Source organism: Oncorhynchus kisutch, linkage group LG20 (assembly GCF_002021735.2).
Source record: "Oncorhynchus kisutch isolate 150728-3 linkage group LG20, Okis_V2, whole genome shotgun sequence".
In the NCBI taxonomy this organism is placed as follows: Eukaryota; Metazoa; Chordata; class Actinopteri; order Salmoniformes; family Salmonidae; genus Oncorhynchus; species Oncorhynchus kisutch.
In genome coordinates, this window is record NC_034193.2 from 24991298 (window position 1) to 25009950 (window position 18653).

Below are 18653 nucleotides of genomic sequence, written 5' to 3' on the forward strand. Positions count from 1 at the left end.
GTATACATAATTAGTCATTATTGATAAAAAAATTCCCTTAACAGTATTACAGACTCGTCAGGGAGAGGTTGAAAATGTTAGCAAAGACACTTGCCAGTTGGTCAGCGCATGCTCAGAGTACACATCCTTGTGATCCATCTGGCCTTGCAGCCTTGTGAATATTGACCTGTTTAAAGGTCTTACTTACATCAGCTATGGAGTGTGATCACACAGTCATCCGGAACAGCTGATGCGCTCATGCATGCTTCAGTGTTGCTTGCCTCGAAGCGAGCATAGAAGTTATTGAGCTCATCTGGTAGGTTCATGTCACTGGGCAGCTCGCGGCTGTGCTTCCCTTTGTAGTCCATTGTAGTTTGCAAGCCCTCCCACATCTGATGAGCGTCGGAGCCAGTGTAGTATGATTCAATCTTAGTCCTGTATTGACACTTTGCCTGTTTGATGGTTTGTCGGAGGGCATAGCGGGATTTCTTATAAGTGTCTGGGTTAGGGTCCCGCTCCTTGAAAGCAGCAGCTCTACCCTTTAGCTCAGTACGGATGTTGCCTGTAATCGATGGCTTCTGGTTGGGATATGTACTGTCACTGTGGGGACGATGTCATCGATGTATTTATTGATGAAGCCAATCCGGGAACATATTCCAGTCTGTGCTAGCAAAACAGTCCTGTAGCTTAGCATTAGTTTTTGCTTGTAAGCCGGAATCAGGCGGATAGAGTTATGGTCAGATTTGCCAAATGGACGGCGAGGGAGAGCTTTGTATGCATCTCTGTGTGTGCAGTAAAGGTGGTCTAGAGTTTTTTTTCCTCTGGTTGCACATTTAACATGCTGGTAGAAACAAATTTAAGTTTCCCTGCATTAAAGTCCCTGGCCACTAGGAGCGCCGCCTCTGGATGAGCATTTTCTTGTTTGCTTATGGCCTTATACCGCTCGTTGAGTGCTGTCTTGGTGCTAGCATTGGTTTGTGGTGGTAAATAGACAGCTACGAAAAATATAGATGAAAAATCTCTTGGTAAATAGTGTGGTCTACAGCTTATCATGAGATACTCTACCTCAGGCGAGCAAAACCTCCAAACTTCCTCAATATTAGATTTGGTACACCAGCTGTTATTTACAAATAGACACTCTGTACCGCCACCCCTTGTCTTACCGGAGGCAGCTGTTCTGTCTTTTTGATGGACCGAAAACCCCGCCAGCTGTACGTTATCCATGTTGTCGTTCATCCACGACTCAGTGGATGAACATAAGATATTACAGTTTTTAATGTCCCGTTGGTAGGATAGTCTTGATTGGAGCTCATCCATTTTGTTACCCAATGATTGCACATTGGCTAATAGGACTGATGGTACACTAACCTGCTCTTGGCGATTCTGTCTTCATTCTCGATTTGGGGAAAAGATATCTTAAAAATGTCCGTATCCTGTTGCAGGTGGTTCTGCAAAAAACAGAGAATGATATTAAATCCATGTTCTGTACCGCACAAGAAGGTTCCTCACCATTTTAGCTGCCGCACATCTAGCATTTAACAGCATCTTTGCAGGAACAAGTTGTTTCTTTGCGATGTGGCCACACGCAGAATTAGATGACACCACGTCACACAGTGCAACCAAAACAAAGATCTACACACACGCAAGAGGCATTTCTCACACGGTACAAAATATGAATTCAATATCTTTGAGTTTTCTCTGCCAATAGGAACAATGTCCTAATCATTCTCATGGCCATCTCTCTCCCGCTTTGTGTTGCCAAATTCTAATGTCCCACAGTGCTTTGCTCCTGCCTGTGTGATGTCTGGACCACCTGCATGGGAAAACCAATCTCCAAAGCAGGATGTGTGGTGATAATAATGACAATAAACGAGGAAAGCTCCCACTGAGAAAAGCTTTTGTCGTCTTCCTCTAATAGAAACTTTAAACAGCAGGGCTACTTTGGCAATGGATTTACATGGTTCATGGATGGATGATCAATGCAACAAAGTAGGCTACAGAAGTGACACATACCATTAATGGAGATTAGAATGTATGGTAGCTGACAGAAGTCATGGTGCAGTAGAAATAAGAGGCATGATTTGGAAGAACTAAAGTCTATATTTTTTTAATGTATTGTCTTTATACCATGTTTCAGGTCACTTATTTGAGTGAATTTACATGTCAACTCTTTGTTTTGATCAAAATAAGCCCACAAGGACCTCTTTATATGCATGGTTTGATTACCTGCGTATGGGACAAAGTTCAAGGGTCAGGATTAGTATAGTTCCGGTTGCAGGACCTAACATGAGCTCGAAGGCGTGTGCGAGGGCATGACTACCCTAAATCCTACTGTGGTCAATGTTAGGCTTAGGGATGGTCATTTAACAGTATTTATTCGAATAGTCTCTGTCCACCAGAAGCAATTTAATCTCCTGGCATTGCTCTGGGGGCCAACAGCATGCTCATAACATGTTTGATAGTGAATTGATTTGAGCCATTCCTGCACAATGTCAAAGCGAGCCACCTTGCCTTCCTCGATTGGTTGTCACACTGCTTTGGGTTGTCATATCGGTTGTCATATCATCACAGATATACTTGCATAAAGTTCATATTTCAGAACTATATTGCCTCGCCCCACTCACTGGAATGAAATCGTCAACGCTGACATATGGCTCGCGTCGCCTCAAGTCGCTCTCCATCCATTGAAAATGAATGACTTCCTGTATTTCGGGGAAACTTCCATCTTAGAGGGCAATGCCCTGCAAAGTGTGAGGCCACAGGTGTACTGGAGTCAACAACTGGGGAAGTTGGATGGATACAGCTCTGTTATCACAGAGAAATACGAGTGTATCTAGAGTTCAGATGTGACTGCCAACCCTGCTGATCCGTGACTGTAAGCACAATTAATCCCTCGCCTGATCTCTCCAAGAAAGAAACAAAAGAGGTAAAAATAAATCCCTCAATCCTCTCCATGCTTTCATATAATACGATCTCTCGTTCTCTCATACACGTATTTAGTAGAGCAAGAGAGAATTGGATTGGGGGGGGATAAGAAGCTGTAGACCAAGGAAGGGGAGATCAAACGTCACTGTCTCAGGCAATTTGGGTGTCAAAGGCCAAACTAGGGATTACAGGTGGATTTGATCAAGGTTCAATAAGAGATGATAGTGTTGAGATGATAGGCAACATTTTGACATATTACGTGAAAATTATGTAATTTTCTGGTGAAGGAGATGTTTTATAACCAGATTACAACCAGGTAAGGACGTCTTTTTTCAGGGCAACATCAAGACGTCATGGAGAATTCTGCCCCCCCCCCCCCCCATCCAATAATTCAAATAAGATTAAGTCTCGGCCTTCATGGAGTAAGTCACACACTTCAGGAAATAAGAGTGGCTGCCTCCTGGTAATGAATAAATTAATTCACTGGGATAAGTAGGTGCATCATACAATGCCCACATTCTCCCTCACAGTAGTAATCCCTATGACGTCTCTCAATAGATAATCCTTACCCAAAACGCTATCCGTATGGCATGATATTCCACATATTGCGCATTGTGGATCCATTAGGTAATGATGAAATAAACAGTCATCTATGGCATATGCCTTCCAAGAGTGATATAGTAAATTATGCCATGTACACCCATCCAAATCACTCTATACAATTCTATACATTTACAGGGTGGCTATTTTAGTAGAATCGCACACTCATTAACCAGCCTCTCCTGTTTAGCAACAGACTTGTCTGCAAACACGTTCAGTCACACCCACTCAGCACAGGGCCCATAAAAGATGGCATCCTTAAACAAAAGTGAAAATGACTGGCTGGCACACCCAAAGTCTAATTTGGGTGACAAAACCTATCGCGGGGAGAGCTGGGAGGATGGCGGAGGAGGCCCCCCCCCCACTGACGATGCCATTCTGGTAAGTTATGATTCAGCCATCAGACTCTGCGCAGGCGACTGCGGATTTAATGCCTCCCTCCAGGATGGTTCTTGGAAAACATCATGAAAGGTAATAACCGTCATAAAGCAGCCGCTGACAGGCTAGAAACATAACATCTGTCTGTCTGTCTGTCTGTGAGGGCGAGAAGTCTCTTTCTGATGTAGTTAATGAAGATGAGACCGAGAGGTTGAACATAGGTCCCACCGCATGCCACACAACAGGACTGAAATCAATTGTTTAGGCATTTACTCCAGGAACAAACGCAACATTCAAGTCACAGTTGCGTACATGTCCCATGAAATAAGTAAAAGAGGGTAAAAAAAAACGTATTCTTCATCTTTGAATCTCTACCTGACCGTTCTGTCACTCTCTCCAGAGATTTGAGCTAAACACACACAACCAGACAAGAATTGAAATTGACAGCCACCAGGCCAAATGATTGCTCACCCAGCTTGGTGGATAAATTGATCAGTCACGGATGAGAAGCAGCGTGGACACACATTGATCCACGTCACATGTTCCGTGACTGGGACATTTGCTCATGCATGAATTGGTGAACAACTGGGTTTGGGCAATAAAATAAAACCCATCACAGCGGGCAAAACTGGATACAATCCCGAGCCGGAAAATATGTCTTTACCTGTAATCTGGTTACGTCAGTTCAACTAAACAACTAGTTCACAACCAGAAAAATACATCATTTTGACGTGTCAAATTTCCTCAGCCTGAAGTGTCCCCACTTGCACCATCAAATAGCTAGCATTTCGGTGGTGCCGACTGGTTAGACACTTTGGGAGAGTGGTCAAGTGTGCTAGCAAGGCAAAAGTCTTGGGTTAGAGCCATGGTGTGAGCCAAATGAGGAGGAAGTGGAACTTGCTAAGCAAGCAGTGTGACGTCTGTTACACATGCATTCGAACGATTGCTATCCAGAAGAGTGAGACGTATTCTCTGGCTCTGCTTACTCAGGGGTAGTTAGTTTGAGTTCAGTGGCAGCTCCTTGACTTTTTTTTACTCCCGAGCCAACCCTCAAAAAGCCCTGGCGTGAGTTGCGGTCTGCGAATTGAAATAAATTGCCTTTTGAGAAACACGACCACGTCGTTAAAAAAAGAACTGCTCTTAAACGCTCAAAAAGACCATGCCAGGAGGCAGAACGCAGGAGTGCTTTTTGAGCTTTAATAAACGAGTGGGTTTAAAATAAATTCTGTCTATGTGGACAGCAAGTTCAGTTCACTTCCAACCTTAACCTAGAGTGAGTCGATGACCCTTGGTTATTTTTAATGCAGGACTCTGTCAAAAGTGCTTCATAAAAGATGCAGGTGGACGGTCAGCCGCTGTGCGCGCTTTTTTTACGTTGTTCCTGGACTGGTGTTAGTGTACCACTGGGCTCGCTTTTACGCAGTGTTACTGGACTGGGGTTATTGTAGCTCATACTGAAGAGAATGTGAAGATGGATGCCTATCAATGCATGTTTTTCATCATTCAAATGCATATAGTAGGCCAGAATCACTCAATACGGCTATGAAACCACATTCAACCAGCAATGCTTGCATTTTATTCCCAACTTTGAACCTAACAATATCTATTCCCCTGTTAAATGTTGTCTTGACTACACATCCAATGAATACAGAGGAGACAGGTTAGCATTCTGTTTACTCTCCCTCTCTTCTCCCACAGGTCCATGTCCATTCATATAGGATACCCGGGATTGCAGATCAAGGTTGGACATGTGTTTGAGGGGTGGCGGAGTGTGACTGGTCCCTTATTTCCATATCCCAGGTAGGTAGCGCCCCCCTTTCCCATTTGCACATGTCATGACGTTGGCCCGGGGTGTAGGTTTATGACAGTCATAAATACCTCTTCCCCCCTTTTTCCTCTCTCTACCCTACTGATGTGACATTTGAAAACCCCTTGGTTAACATAGAACATCATCAGAAGGTGGGGGGAAATGAACTATATTCTGGTAATCCGACCAATTGAACATATGGGGTGGTACTTAATGAATATGATGTCAGTTCGGTTGTCATCTGAGACATTCTCATCAATGACAGGATGACATCAACTCTACAGTGGAAAGTAGTTATCGGAGTCACATGGAATTGTTGTTCAATTTAAATGTTTGAATATAAAATTATTGGTGAAGAGATTAAATGTAATTTTAGCTTCCAAATGCGGGCTAGGAAAGAACAGACAGAGTATCCCATCTACCACACAACGACGTTACTGCAACGTATCCAATTGACCACCAGAGACATTCTTCAAAGGACAAAGGAATGAATGGAATGGTCTGCCTACCCATGTGAGAGACGCAGACTCGGTCTCAACCTTTAAGTCTTTCCTGAAGACTCGTCTCTTCAGTGGGTCATATGATTGAGTGTAGTCTGGCCCAGGAGTGTGAAGGTGAACGGAAAGTCTCTGGAGCAAAGAACCGCCCTTGCTGTCTCTGCCTGGCCGGTTCCCCTCTCTCCACTGGGATTCTCTGCTTCTAACCCTATTACAGGGGCTGAGTCACTGGCTTACTGGTGCTCTTTCATGTCGTCCCTAGGAGGGGTGCGTCACTTGAGTGGGTTGAGTCACTGACGTGATCTTACTGTCTGTGTTGGCGCCCCCCCCCCTTGGGTTGTGGCGTGGCGGAGATCTTTGTGGGCTATACTCGGCCTTGTCTCAGAATGGTAAATTGGTGGTTGAAGATATCCCTGTAGTGGTGTGGGGGCTGTGCTTTGGCAAAGTGGGTGGGGTTACATCCTTCCTGTTTGGCCCTGTCCGGGGGTATCATCGGATGGGGCCACAGTGTCTCCTGACCCCTCCTGTCTCAGCCTCCAGTATTTATGCTGCAGTAGATTATGTGTCGGGGGGCTAGGGTCGGTCTGTTATATCTGGAGTAATTCTCCTGTCTTATCCGGTGTCCTGTGTGAATTTAAGTGTGCTCTCTCTAATTATCTCGGAGGACCTGAGCCCTAGGACCATGCCTCAGGACTACCTGGCATGATGACTCCTTGCTGTCCCCAGGTCACCTGGCCGTGCTGCTGCTCCAGTTTCAACTGTTCTGCCTGTGGCTATGGAATCCTGACCTGTTCACCGGACATGCTACCTGTCCCAGACCTGCTGTTTTCAACTCTCTAGAGACAGCAGGAGTGGTAGAGATACTCTTAATGATCGGCTATGAAAAGCCAACTGACATTTCCTCCTGAGGTGCTGACTTGCTGCACCCTCGACAACTACTGTGATTATTATTATTTGACCTTGCTGGTCATTTATGAACATTTGAACATCTTGGCCATGTTCTCTTATAATCTCCACCCGGCACAGCCAGAAGAGGACTAGCCACGCCTCATAGCCTGATTCCTCTCTAGGTTTCTTCCTAGGTTTTGGCCTTTCTAGGGAGTTTTTCCTAGCCACCGTGCTTCTACACCTGCATTGCTTGCTGTTTGGGGTTTTAGGCTGGGTTTCTGTACAGCACTTTGAGATATCAGCTGATGTACAAAGGGCTATATAAATAAATTTGATATCTGTTCCGCCCGCTAGGGACGTTTTCCTTTATGACGTCATTTGTAATCAAGGTATGATTCATTCTTTGTATATGTGTGATTAGTTAGGTATTTAGTAAATAAATAATTAAACACAATTTTGTATTGCTGATTCAACTTGTTAGCCAGGGTTCGTGAAGATAACCAAGAATTTACAACTTTCAGATGAGACTGAATTAAGGTGACGATTAATATTGACAGCTATTGATGTAAAATATTACTAGGTCTTTAAGAGTTTATTCGGAAGATAACAGCTCTATAAATATTATTTTGTGGTGCCCCGACTCTCTAGTTAATCACATTTACATGATTAGCTCAATCAGGTAATATTAATTACGGAGAAAGGATTTTATAGAACAGCATGTCATATCACTTAATCCGGCATAGCCAAAGACACGACACACACATTCACCCAAGGTAGAGTCAACATACCAATTCTACACTACCCTGCATTCCCCCACGCCAGCTACTTTTTAAAATTGGCTACTTCACATTTTTTGTGAACAACGATTCCCACCATATACCAACAAGCCTTTGACCGACTACCTTGTGGTGTAAACTGGGTGGCCACGTGGAAAGCTGACCACAAACCCAGGATGCTCCACTTTCACTGGTTTCCTGGTCATGTGACGGGCCACCGCACAGTTCAGTCAAATCGAACCCACTCAGTCTTTGACCAGCTGATTAGCTGAGCAATGAATATGAGTATGACACATATAACTGTAATAAATCAATCAATCAAGGAACCATGAGCGGGTGCACTGGTGGACTTACCATCAGGCAGAAGAGGCGATTGCCTCAGGCCTCACATTATCCAGGGGCCTCATGAGATAAAAAATAAATAGAAGTATGCTCCACTCAAGGCATAATAATAAATCCCAAAAATTCCCCTTCAATATCTGCCTGTTTAAACAAGATAGATGTTTTGTTGTTGTTGCTTGGGCTGCGTCTCTATCCACCGCATCCGCCGATATCACCCTTCCTCATCTGCGGTGGAATGGTGGCATCGCTACAGCGGTGTTTGTCAGACCAGGAGACATCTCAAAAATGGATATTTTCACAAAAACGTCTGTAGCGTCCAAACAGTTTGGAGAGATGAGACTCTCGTGAACATAATGGTGTTCTCCGTTTTTTTCTCTACGACCCCCACAAGACTCATCTGAAGATAACACTGTACCGGGACTAAAAATGAATGGAGGTGAATAGGGCATTTCCACATCAAAGGTATACAGGCAATTCCACGTATCTTTCCAACCTGAGCTTTCTTACACTATTTACAGTGTGGGAAAAAAGTATTTAGTCAGCCACCAATTGTGCAAGTTCTCCCACTTAAAAAGATGAGAGAGGCCTGTAATTTTCATCATAGGTACACTTCAACTATGACAAACAAAATGAGAAAAGAAATCCAGAAAATCACATTGTAGGATTTTTTATGAATTTATTTGCAAATTATGGTGGAAAATAAGTATTTGGTCAATAACAAAAGTTTATCTCAATACTTTGTTATATAGCCTTTGTTGGCAATGACAGAGGTCAACCGTTTTCTGTAAGTCTTCACAAGGTTTTCACACACTGTTGCTGGTATTTTGGCCCATTCCTCCATGCAGATCTCCTCTAGAGCAGTGATGTTTTGGGGCTGTTGCTGGGCAACACGGACTTTCAACTCCCTCCAAAGATTTTCTATGGAGTTGAGATCCAGAGACTGGCTAGGCCACTCCAGGACCTTGAAATGCTTCTTACGAAGCCACTCCTTCGTTGCCCAGGCGGTGTGTTTGGGATCATTGTCATGCTGAAAGACCCAGCCACATTCCATCTTCAATGCCCTTGCTGATGGAAGGGCATCTCACAAAATCTCACGATACATGGCCCCATTCATTCTTTCCTTTACACGGATCAGTCGTCCTGATCCCTTTGCAGAAAAACAGCCCCAAAGCCTGATGTTTTCACCCCCATGCTTCACAGTAGGTATGGTGTTCTTTGGATGCAACTCAGCATTCTTTGTCCTCCAAACACGACAAGTTGAGTTTTTACCAAAAAGTTCTATTTTGGTTTGATCTGACCATATGACATTCTCCCAATCTTCTTCTGGATCATCCAAATGCTCTCTAGCAAACTTCAGACGGGCCTGGACATGTACTCGCTTAAGCAGGGGGACACGTCTGGCACTGCAGGATTTGAGTCCCTGGCGGCGTAGTGTGTTACATCAGTTACTGATGGTAGGCTTTGTTACTTTGGTCCCAGCTCTCTGCAGGTCATTCCCTAGGTCCCCCCTTGTGGTTCTGGGATTTTTGCTCACCGTTCTTGTGATCATTTTGACCCCACGGGGTGAGATCTTGCGTGGAGCTCCAGATCGAGGGAGATTATCAGTGGTCTTGTATGTCTTCCATTTCCTAATAATTGCTCCCACAGTTGATTTCTTCAAACCAAGCTGCTTACCTATTGCAGATTCAGTCTTCCAAGCCTGGTGCAGGTCTACAATTTTGTTTCTGGTGTCCTTTGACAGCTCTTTGGTCTTGGCCATAGTGGAGTTTGGAGTGTGACTGTTTGAGGTTGTGGACAGATGTCTTTTATACTGATAACAAGTTCAAACAGGTGCCATTAATACAGGTAACGAGTGGAGGACAGAGGAGCCTCTTAAAGAAGAAGTTACAGGTCTGTGAGAGCCAGAAATCTTGCTTGTTTGTAGGTGACCAAATACTTATTTTCCACCATAATTTGCAAATAAATTCATTAAAAATCCTACAATGTGATTTTCTGGATTTTTTGTTTCTCATTTTGTCTGTCATAGTTGAAGTGTACCTATGATGAAAATGACAGGCCTCACTCATCTTTTTAAGTGGGAGAACTGGCACAATTGGTGGCTGACTAAATACTTTTTTGCCCCACTGTATATGTACAAAAGTATGTGAACATCCCTTCAAATTAGTGGAATCGGCTATTTCAGTCACACCCATTGCTGACAGGTCTATAAAACCGAGCACACATTCATGCCATCTCCATACAGAAACATTGGCAGTAGAATGGTCTTACTGAAGAGCTCAATGACTTTCAACGTGACTCCTTCATACAATGCTACCTTTCCGAAAAGTCAGATTGTCAAATTTCTGCCCTGCTAGAGCTTCTCCGGTCAACTGTAAATGCTGTTATTGTGAAGTGGAAACATCGAGGAGCAACAACAGCTCAGCTGCGAATTGGTAGGCCACACAAGCTCCCTGAAGTGCATAGTCCTCAGTTGCAACACTCACTACTGAGTTCCAAATAGCCAACGGAAGCAACGTCAGCACAAGAACTGTTCGTCGGGAGCTAAGATCACCATGCGCAATACCAAGGGTCGGCTCGAGTGATGTAAAGTTCGCCGCCATTGGACTCTGGAACAGTGGAAATGCATTCTCTGGAGTGATGAATCACACTTCACCATCAGAAAGTCCAACCGACAAATCTGAGTTTGGCGTGTGCCAGGAAAACGCAACCTGCCTGAATGCATAGTGCCAACTGTAAAGTTTGGTGTAGGAGGTCCACTGTCTCCCATCGGCAATATTTTGATTGGATGCTACATTTCAAGAACCCTCCCCCACATGCCTGTTGGTGCTACTTGTTATATTTGTCACTGTTTTCAAACCAAGAAGGACACATTTTGCAGAGTGTGGTTCCTGGAGGAAAATCTTAATTCTGTTTGTCAGAAGTGTGCTCTATACACAAAATTGACATACATCAACATATTTTGATGGGGTTTTAATCAGTTATTTCCCAGCCATCCTCACCATAGACTGTAAAAATAATCGTCATGCACTGTTGCACCTATGACAGTAATCTAGTGTGCACAATTTGAGCTCCGCCCATGCAAGGCATTTGATCGGTTTGACGTGTAGCAAGGCATCACTGATCCCCACACCGATTTAGCTATTTTTCTGTCATGAACTTCCCCACGCTTACTCGTATTAGTGAAGTCTGTTCCTCGACGAGGCTAGCTTAGTAGAAACAAATCCCCGGGGCCCTTAAGTAAAAAGACAGGTGCTGATGATAATACTGCCATCGTTGCTGAGACAGAGTCAGAGGACATGTATGTGTTGCCCATGTATCTGATGCTGTCTGGACAAAAAGAGTATGGCATGTCATAATTTTTTGGGGGCCAGACAGCATCAGATAAATGGGCTAAATACACTGAGTGTACAAAACATTAAGAACTCCTTCTTAATATTGAGTTGACTCCCGATGCTTCCCACAGTTTTGTCAAGTTGGCTGAATGTCCAACGGGTGGTCGACCATTCTTGATACGCGAGGGAAAATGTTGAGCGTAAAAAAAAACAGCAACGTTGCATTTATTGACACAAACCGGTGTGCCTGGTACCTAACTACCTTACCCCCGTTCAAAGTCACTTAAATATTTTGTCTTGCCCATTCACCCTCTTAATGGCACATACATCCATTTCTCAATTGTCTTAAGGCTTAAAAATCCTTCTTTAACCTGTCTCCTCCCCTTCACCTACACTGATCAATAAGCATTATTGCTTTCAACTGGATTCACCTGGTCAGTCCATGTCATGGAAAGAGCAGGTGTTCTTAATGTTTTGTACACTCAGTGTATAGTAAGACAGAGGGGCGCTGTTTCGCTCACTCGGATGCTTTGTTCGGTGAGATATTTTCAGCCAATTGCGAATTAAAGAAAATTAGGCATTATGCTGGAATTATTTTGGATGAACATGTGAAGGTAACCTACTTTTTGAAGTGATTTGTTTGGCAATCAGATGAAAACATCTTGACTAGTTGTGTTCATGGCACATTAAAAGGTAATTCATTTTTACAGATAAATTATGTCTTTACTATAAAACCCATGAAAAAATGTGTTTGCATGCGTTTGGGGCCTTCAAACCACTAAGTCTGCCCTCGGGCAGGTGGTTGAGAGAGAAATCGCTAATGAAATGACATGTTGTTGGAGTCTGGATCGTGTTCATCAGGGCACACCATAGCAAAAAGTTTTGCAACAGTAAACTAGAACTCCCCATTTCACTCTGCTTCATACTTTCTTCTTCAGTTTCCTGCCTTGAGAACATGACCCTTGTGTAGCTGCTAGTTCCTGGCTCCTTTGTGGTTTTTGCTTGCATTGTTCCCCACAATTGTAATAAAGTACATAATACATTTTATTCGTAACTGACTATATGCAGATTGTTCTGGGACACTCATTCAAACAAGACCACAGTGTTGCCAGGTTCATGATTCTCACGTACATTAGGGATGCTCTTTCTTTGGGCAGCTGGCAGACTATTATTCTTTATGGTGTTTGAAAATACAATTTGAGAAATTGGCGAGTGGAAATAATTAATTGTATGCAGAGCAAGTGTTGGAAACAAAGTAGATTATTATTCGAATAGCTTTAGGGTTACCTTAGGGTAGGTTTAGATGAACAATTAGGGCAGGCTAAGTGTGTATTTTAGAGTTATTCCATCTGTACTGCAATGTCATTTCCCCCTTCTCGTCATTAGACAGTTTATGGGATTGAAATTGCATAGTTTGGCCATTCCCATTCCAATGATATTCAATGACAATGTCTTGGAGAGGAGAAACTTCGGGGTATGTCAGTTTTAATATTGTTAACAACTGATAAAACACAAACATTCTGAGTAAACCCGCAGTGTGGTTTTCGTTTAGCTGCAATCGAGTTGGGGCCTTCCGTCCTCCCCCACCCTTCCGATAGATTATCAGAAGGACATGACGTCCCCACAGCCCGGTTTGGACACCTACTCATTCAAGGGTTTTTCTTTATTGTTTCTATTTTCTACATTGTAGAATAATAGTGAAGATGTCAAAACTATGAAATAACACATATGGAAACATGTAGTAACCAAAAAAAGAGTTACGCAAATCAAAATAGATTTTGATTCTTCAAAGTAGCCACCCTTTGTCCAGGTAAATCTGGGTCTTCCTTTCCTGTGGGGCGCTCCTCATGAGAGCCAGTTTCATCTTATCGCTTGATGGTTTTTGCAACTGCACTTGAAGAAGCTTTCAAAGTTCTTGAAATGTTCCACATTGACTGACCTTCATGTCTTATAGTAATGATGGACTGTTGCCTCTCTTTGCTTATTTGAGCTGTTCTTGCCATAATATGGACATGGTCTTTTAGCAAATAGAGCTATCTTCTGTATACCACTCCTACCTTGTCACAACAGGACTGATTGGCTCAAACACCTTAAGAAGGAAATACATTCCACAAATGAACTATTGACTAGGCACGCCTGTTAATTGAAATGCATTCCAGGTGACTACCTCATGAAGCTAGTTGAGAAAATGTCAAGAGTGTGAAAATGTGTCATCAAGGCAAAGGGTGGCTACTTTGAAGAATCTCAAATATGAAATATATTTGGATTTGTTTAACACTTTTTTGGTTACTACATGATTCCATATGTGTTATTTCATAGTTTTGATGTCTTCACTATTATTTTACGTTTTTTTTATATATATATAAAGATAAACCCTGGAATGAGTAGGTGTGTCCAAACTTTTGACTGGTACTGTATATGTCACAGGCATATGTCACGGGTGCATACTGTATACTTTTGATGGTCTCGAAGTACTCGAGAGCACATCATAAATCGATCAACTCCAAGAAATTGGTGTACGATACACTACATGGACAGACTAAATGTGCATGCAGTGCTTTCTGACTGACAACCATACTGTAATTGAACTAATAATTAGCTTGCACACAACTCCAAGGTATGTTGTAAGGACTGGCTTTAAACCATTGGGAGAGAACAGTAGAATGAAAATGTTGGCACCACAATGACCACATCCTTTGTCTGGCCTGTTGTAAATGGTAAGAGTACGCTCTCTTGTGTACTAAGCATGTATTGCAATGAAAAGCAAACAACTGAACATGGCCTACAGTCCACAAATAGGTAAAGGGAAAGGAAAAGGGGTTACCTAGTCAGTTGTACAACTGAATGCATTCAACCTAAATGTGTCTTCCGCATTTAAAACAACCTGTCTGAATCAGAGAGGTGCGGGGGGCTGCCTTAATCCTGAGTGGCGCAGTGGTCTAAGGCACTGCATCTCAGTGCTAGAGGCGTCACTACAGACCCTGGTTCGATCCCGGGTTGTATCACAACCGATCGGGAGTCCCACAGGGCGGCCCTCAATTGGCCCAGCGTCATCCGGGTTAGTGGAGGGTTTTGCCGGGGTAGGCTGTCATTGTAAATAAGAATTTGTTCATGACTTGCCTAGTTAAATAAAAATAAAATAGAATGACATCCATGTCTTAGGTGCCCGGGGAACAGTCGGTTAACTTCCTTGCTCAGGAGCAGAAAGACAGATTTTTACCTTGTCAGCTCAGGGATTCCATCCAGCAACCTTTTGGTTACTGGCCCAACTCTCCTACCCACCATTTTACAAATAACTTTAAGAGCATTGTTTCAACCGTCATATAGGCAATATGAAGTCCACAAACCCCGAACAAGCCTCAATCCCATTTATTGAGTATTGAACTGTAATACAAAAGGGATAAACCAAACAATACACATTGGTTTAATCGTCTGGTCTCTGAGATGCTTACCTTTGCAATGCAGAGTACATGCCAACAACTGGAATTGTATGAACACATACCAGGCCAAATATAGAGACACATATGGCTCTGACACAGACATAACTTCATCAGGAAGCAAAAGGTGCTGGTGAGGCCAGGTCAGGACCTAGGCTATAGAGAACCAGGTCCTCATCTCACGACAGGATAGGGACCAGCTCACATGGTGCCTTCGGATGGAGATGGGGACAGGGCCAGAGGGAGAAAGGAGACCTCCTGGGAAGGGAGGGAGGGAGAAGGCCCATCATTGGTTCATGTCCTATCACATCTAATAACAAATGTTCAGTAATGAGAGCTCTTCTCTTCTACACTGTGATGGTCCAAGACTCCTCGCCTCTCTTTTGAAATAATGTCAGGCATGGCTGCGGACACGACTACTTCTTCTGTTTGTTTTTTTGACCATGTAAGTTCTTATTTAGCCTAGATTTACAGGCTTCCTCCAGAGACTTGGAATGATGCCATCGCAAGACTATATCTTCGTAAATAACCGGCAATTTCTGAATCGTCAAATATAAGTCTATCCATAAGTACTGGGCTCTGTAGGGCACTCATCCAGGTGCATCCTCAGCAACCCTCGCCTTTGGCGACCCATGAGTTTCTGCTGGCCAGGTTTCGGACGTGTACAGAAGGGCCAGAACCCGTAAAGATACACCTCGGCAAACAGTTCCTGCTCACCTTCAGGCACTTGGCTTTCCAAAATGTTGGCAGCCTCTGCAGGTATTCCGGGTTCAGGAACACAGGCCGGACTAGGTCGTGGTTCTCCTGGACAGTGTAAACTGAAAGCACAGAGATGGCATGTTGCGCTGGTAGGAGAATGCGGGGAGGAGGAGCATCGCCGTACACGTTTAAGAGATTCTACGAAAGGGAGCAGAAGATCCATCAGTGAGGCAAACCTATCAGAATGGTGACCAAGTTTCAGACCACTCAACACAGAGGAACCTACAAGGATGCTGGGATTGGCAGTCACAAGGTTGGTCTTGTTGCCAAAATCTCTCTCATAGCCTTGGTTCAAAGGGGGAGAGAGAGAGGGGAGAGAGCGACAGGGGTGGGGAGAGATGGGGAAGAGAGAGAGGGTGGGGTAGAGAGAAGAGAGCGAGGTGAGGAAGAGAGAGAGGTTATTGAAAGAGGGGGGAGAGAGAGAGTGGGCCCACCATGTAATTTCAACATGAACAATTGGGAAATATTTGGTTGAGACGAAGTCTTCAGACGTGCCCCCAACATCAGTCAAATGGTGGTGAGATCTGATCTTCCAACAGTGCCACGTAGTACTTTTCTAGACAATGTGCCGGACGGCAACTTCACGAACAAACGCACAATGTTCAATCACCTTATTACAGGCAAGGCCATTACGATTAAGGGCATCATTACATGTTCCACAAAAAAATTTGATATACCCGATCAAGTGTATTTGTGGTCGATGCTATTGTAGGAAAAATGAAACGAGCTCTGAAAACAAGGACAGCAGAACACAGGAGTAATATCAGGACCCTTGACCAGAGAAACCCTGTGGCTGCGCATTTCATGGAGGCTCGTCACAACATTAGCTCTTTGAGACACATTGGCATCGAACATGTTAAGACTCCTAGGAGGGGCAGAGATACTGATAAACTATTATTGAGAAGAGAATTGTGTTAGATTCACCGTTTGTGTACCATGTCTCATAGAGGTATGAACCAAGGACCATTTCTTACAGGAATATGTCACTTTGATTTGTGTTGCCTTCCAGGTCACATACTTGGTCATTTTAGTTTTAGTTCCTTCTCCACTGTTCCTTCTCACTTCATTTGACCTGACCTTGGGCCGAATTCCTCGCTCCTCCCTAGTCCATGGCTGTCCTACCTTATCAGTGACTGAAACCAGACTGTTGCCTTTTGCCTAATCTCCTTAAGAGCCATGCTATTTAACAATAACATGTTTGACAGAATGTAAACTTTCTGCACTCCCTCTTGTCTCAGTCAGTAATTTTCCATACACCTCGTTCTTATCCACCCTCCATTGACCCCAACATATACAGTAGCAGTCAAAAGTTTGGACACACCTACTCATTCAAGGGTTTTTCTTTAGTTTGACCATTTTCTACATTGTAGAATAATAGTGAAGACATCAAAACTATGAAATAACACATATGGAATCATGAGGTAACCAAAAAAATCTAAATATTTTTTATATTTGCGATTCTTCAAAGTACCCAATGTATGCCTTGATGACAGCTCTGCACACTCTTGGCATTCTCTCAACCAGCTTCACCTGTAATGCTTTCCCAACTAGAGGTCGACCGATTAATCGGAATGGCCGATTAATTAGGGCCGATTTCAAGTTTTCATTAAAAATTTTTTTTGTAATTATTATGTTTATTTTGTATAGATTTTTTTTATACCTTTATTTAACTAGGCAAGTCAGTTAAGAACACATTCTTATTTTCAATGACGGCCTAGGAACGGTGGGTTAGCTGCCTTGTTCAGGAGCAGAACGACAGATTTTCACCTTGTCAGCTCGGGGGATTCAATCTTGCAACCTTACAGTTAACTAGTCCAACGCAATAATGACCTGCCTCTCTCTCGTTGCACTCCACAAGGAGACTGCCTGTTACGCAAATGCAGTAAGCCAAGGTAAGTTGCTAGCTAGCATTAAACTTATCTTATAAAAAACAATCAATCAACCATAATCACTAGTTAACTACACATGGTTGATGATATTACTAGATATTATCTAGCGTGTCCTGCATTGCATATAATCTGACTGAGCATACAAGCAAGTATCTAAGTATCTGACTGAGCGGTGGTAGGCAGAAGCAGGCGCATAAACATTCATTCAAACATCACTTTCGTGCATTTTGCCAGCAGCTCTTCGTTGTGCGTCAAGCATTGCGCTGTTTATGACATTCAAGCCTATCAACTCCCAAGATGAGGCTGGTGTAACCGAAGTGAAATGGCTAGCTAGTTAGCGCACGCTAATAGCGTTTCAAATGTCTCCCATGCTCTGCATGGGTAACGCTGCTTCGATGGTGGCTGTTGTCATTGTGTTGCTGGTTCGAGCCCAGGGAGGAGCGAGGAGAGGGACGGAGGTTAATGAATAAGAACATCTAATAGTCAAAGGTTAATGAAATACAAATGGTATAGAGGGAAATAGTCCTATAATAACTACAACCTAAAACTTCTTACCTGGGAATATTGAAGGCTCATGTTAAAAGGAACCACCAGCTTTCATATGTTCTCATGTTCTGAGCAAGGAACTGAAACGTTAGCTTTCTTATATAGCACATATTGCACTTTTACTTTCTTCTCCAACACTTTGTTTTTGCATTATTTAAACCAAATTGAACTTGTTTCATTATTTACTTCAGGCTAAATTGATTTTATTGATGTATTATATTAAGTTAAAATAAGTGTTCATTCAGTATTGTTGTAATTGTCATTATTACAAATAATATTATTTTAAAATCGTCCGATTAATCGGTATCGGCTTTTTTGGTCCTCCAATAATCGGTATCAGAGTTGAAAAATCATAATTGGTCGACCTCTATTCCCAACAGTCTTGAAGGAGTTCCCACATATGCTGAGCTCTTGTTGGCTGCTTTTCCTTCACTCTGGGGTCCAACTCATCCCAAACCATTTCAATTGGGTTGAGGTTGGGTGATTGTAGAGTCCAGG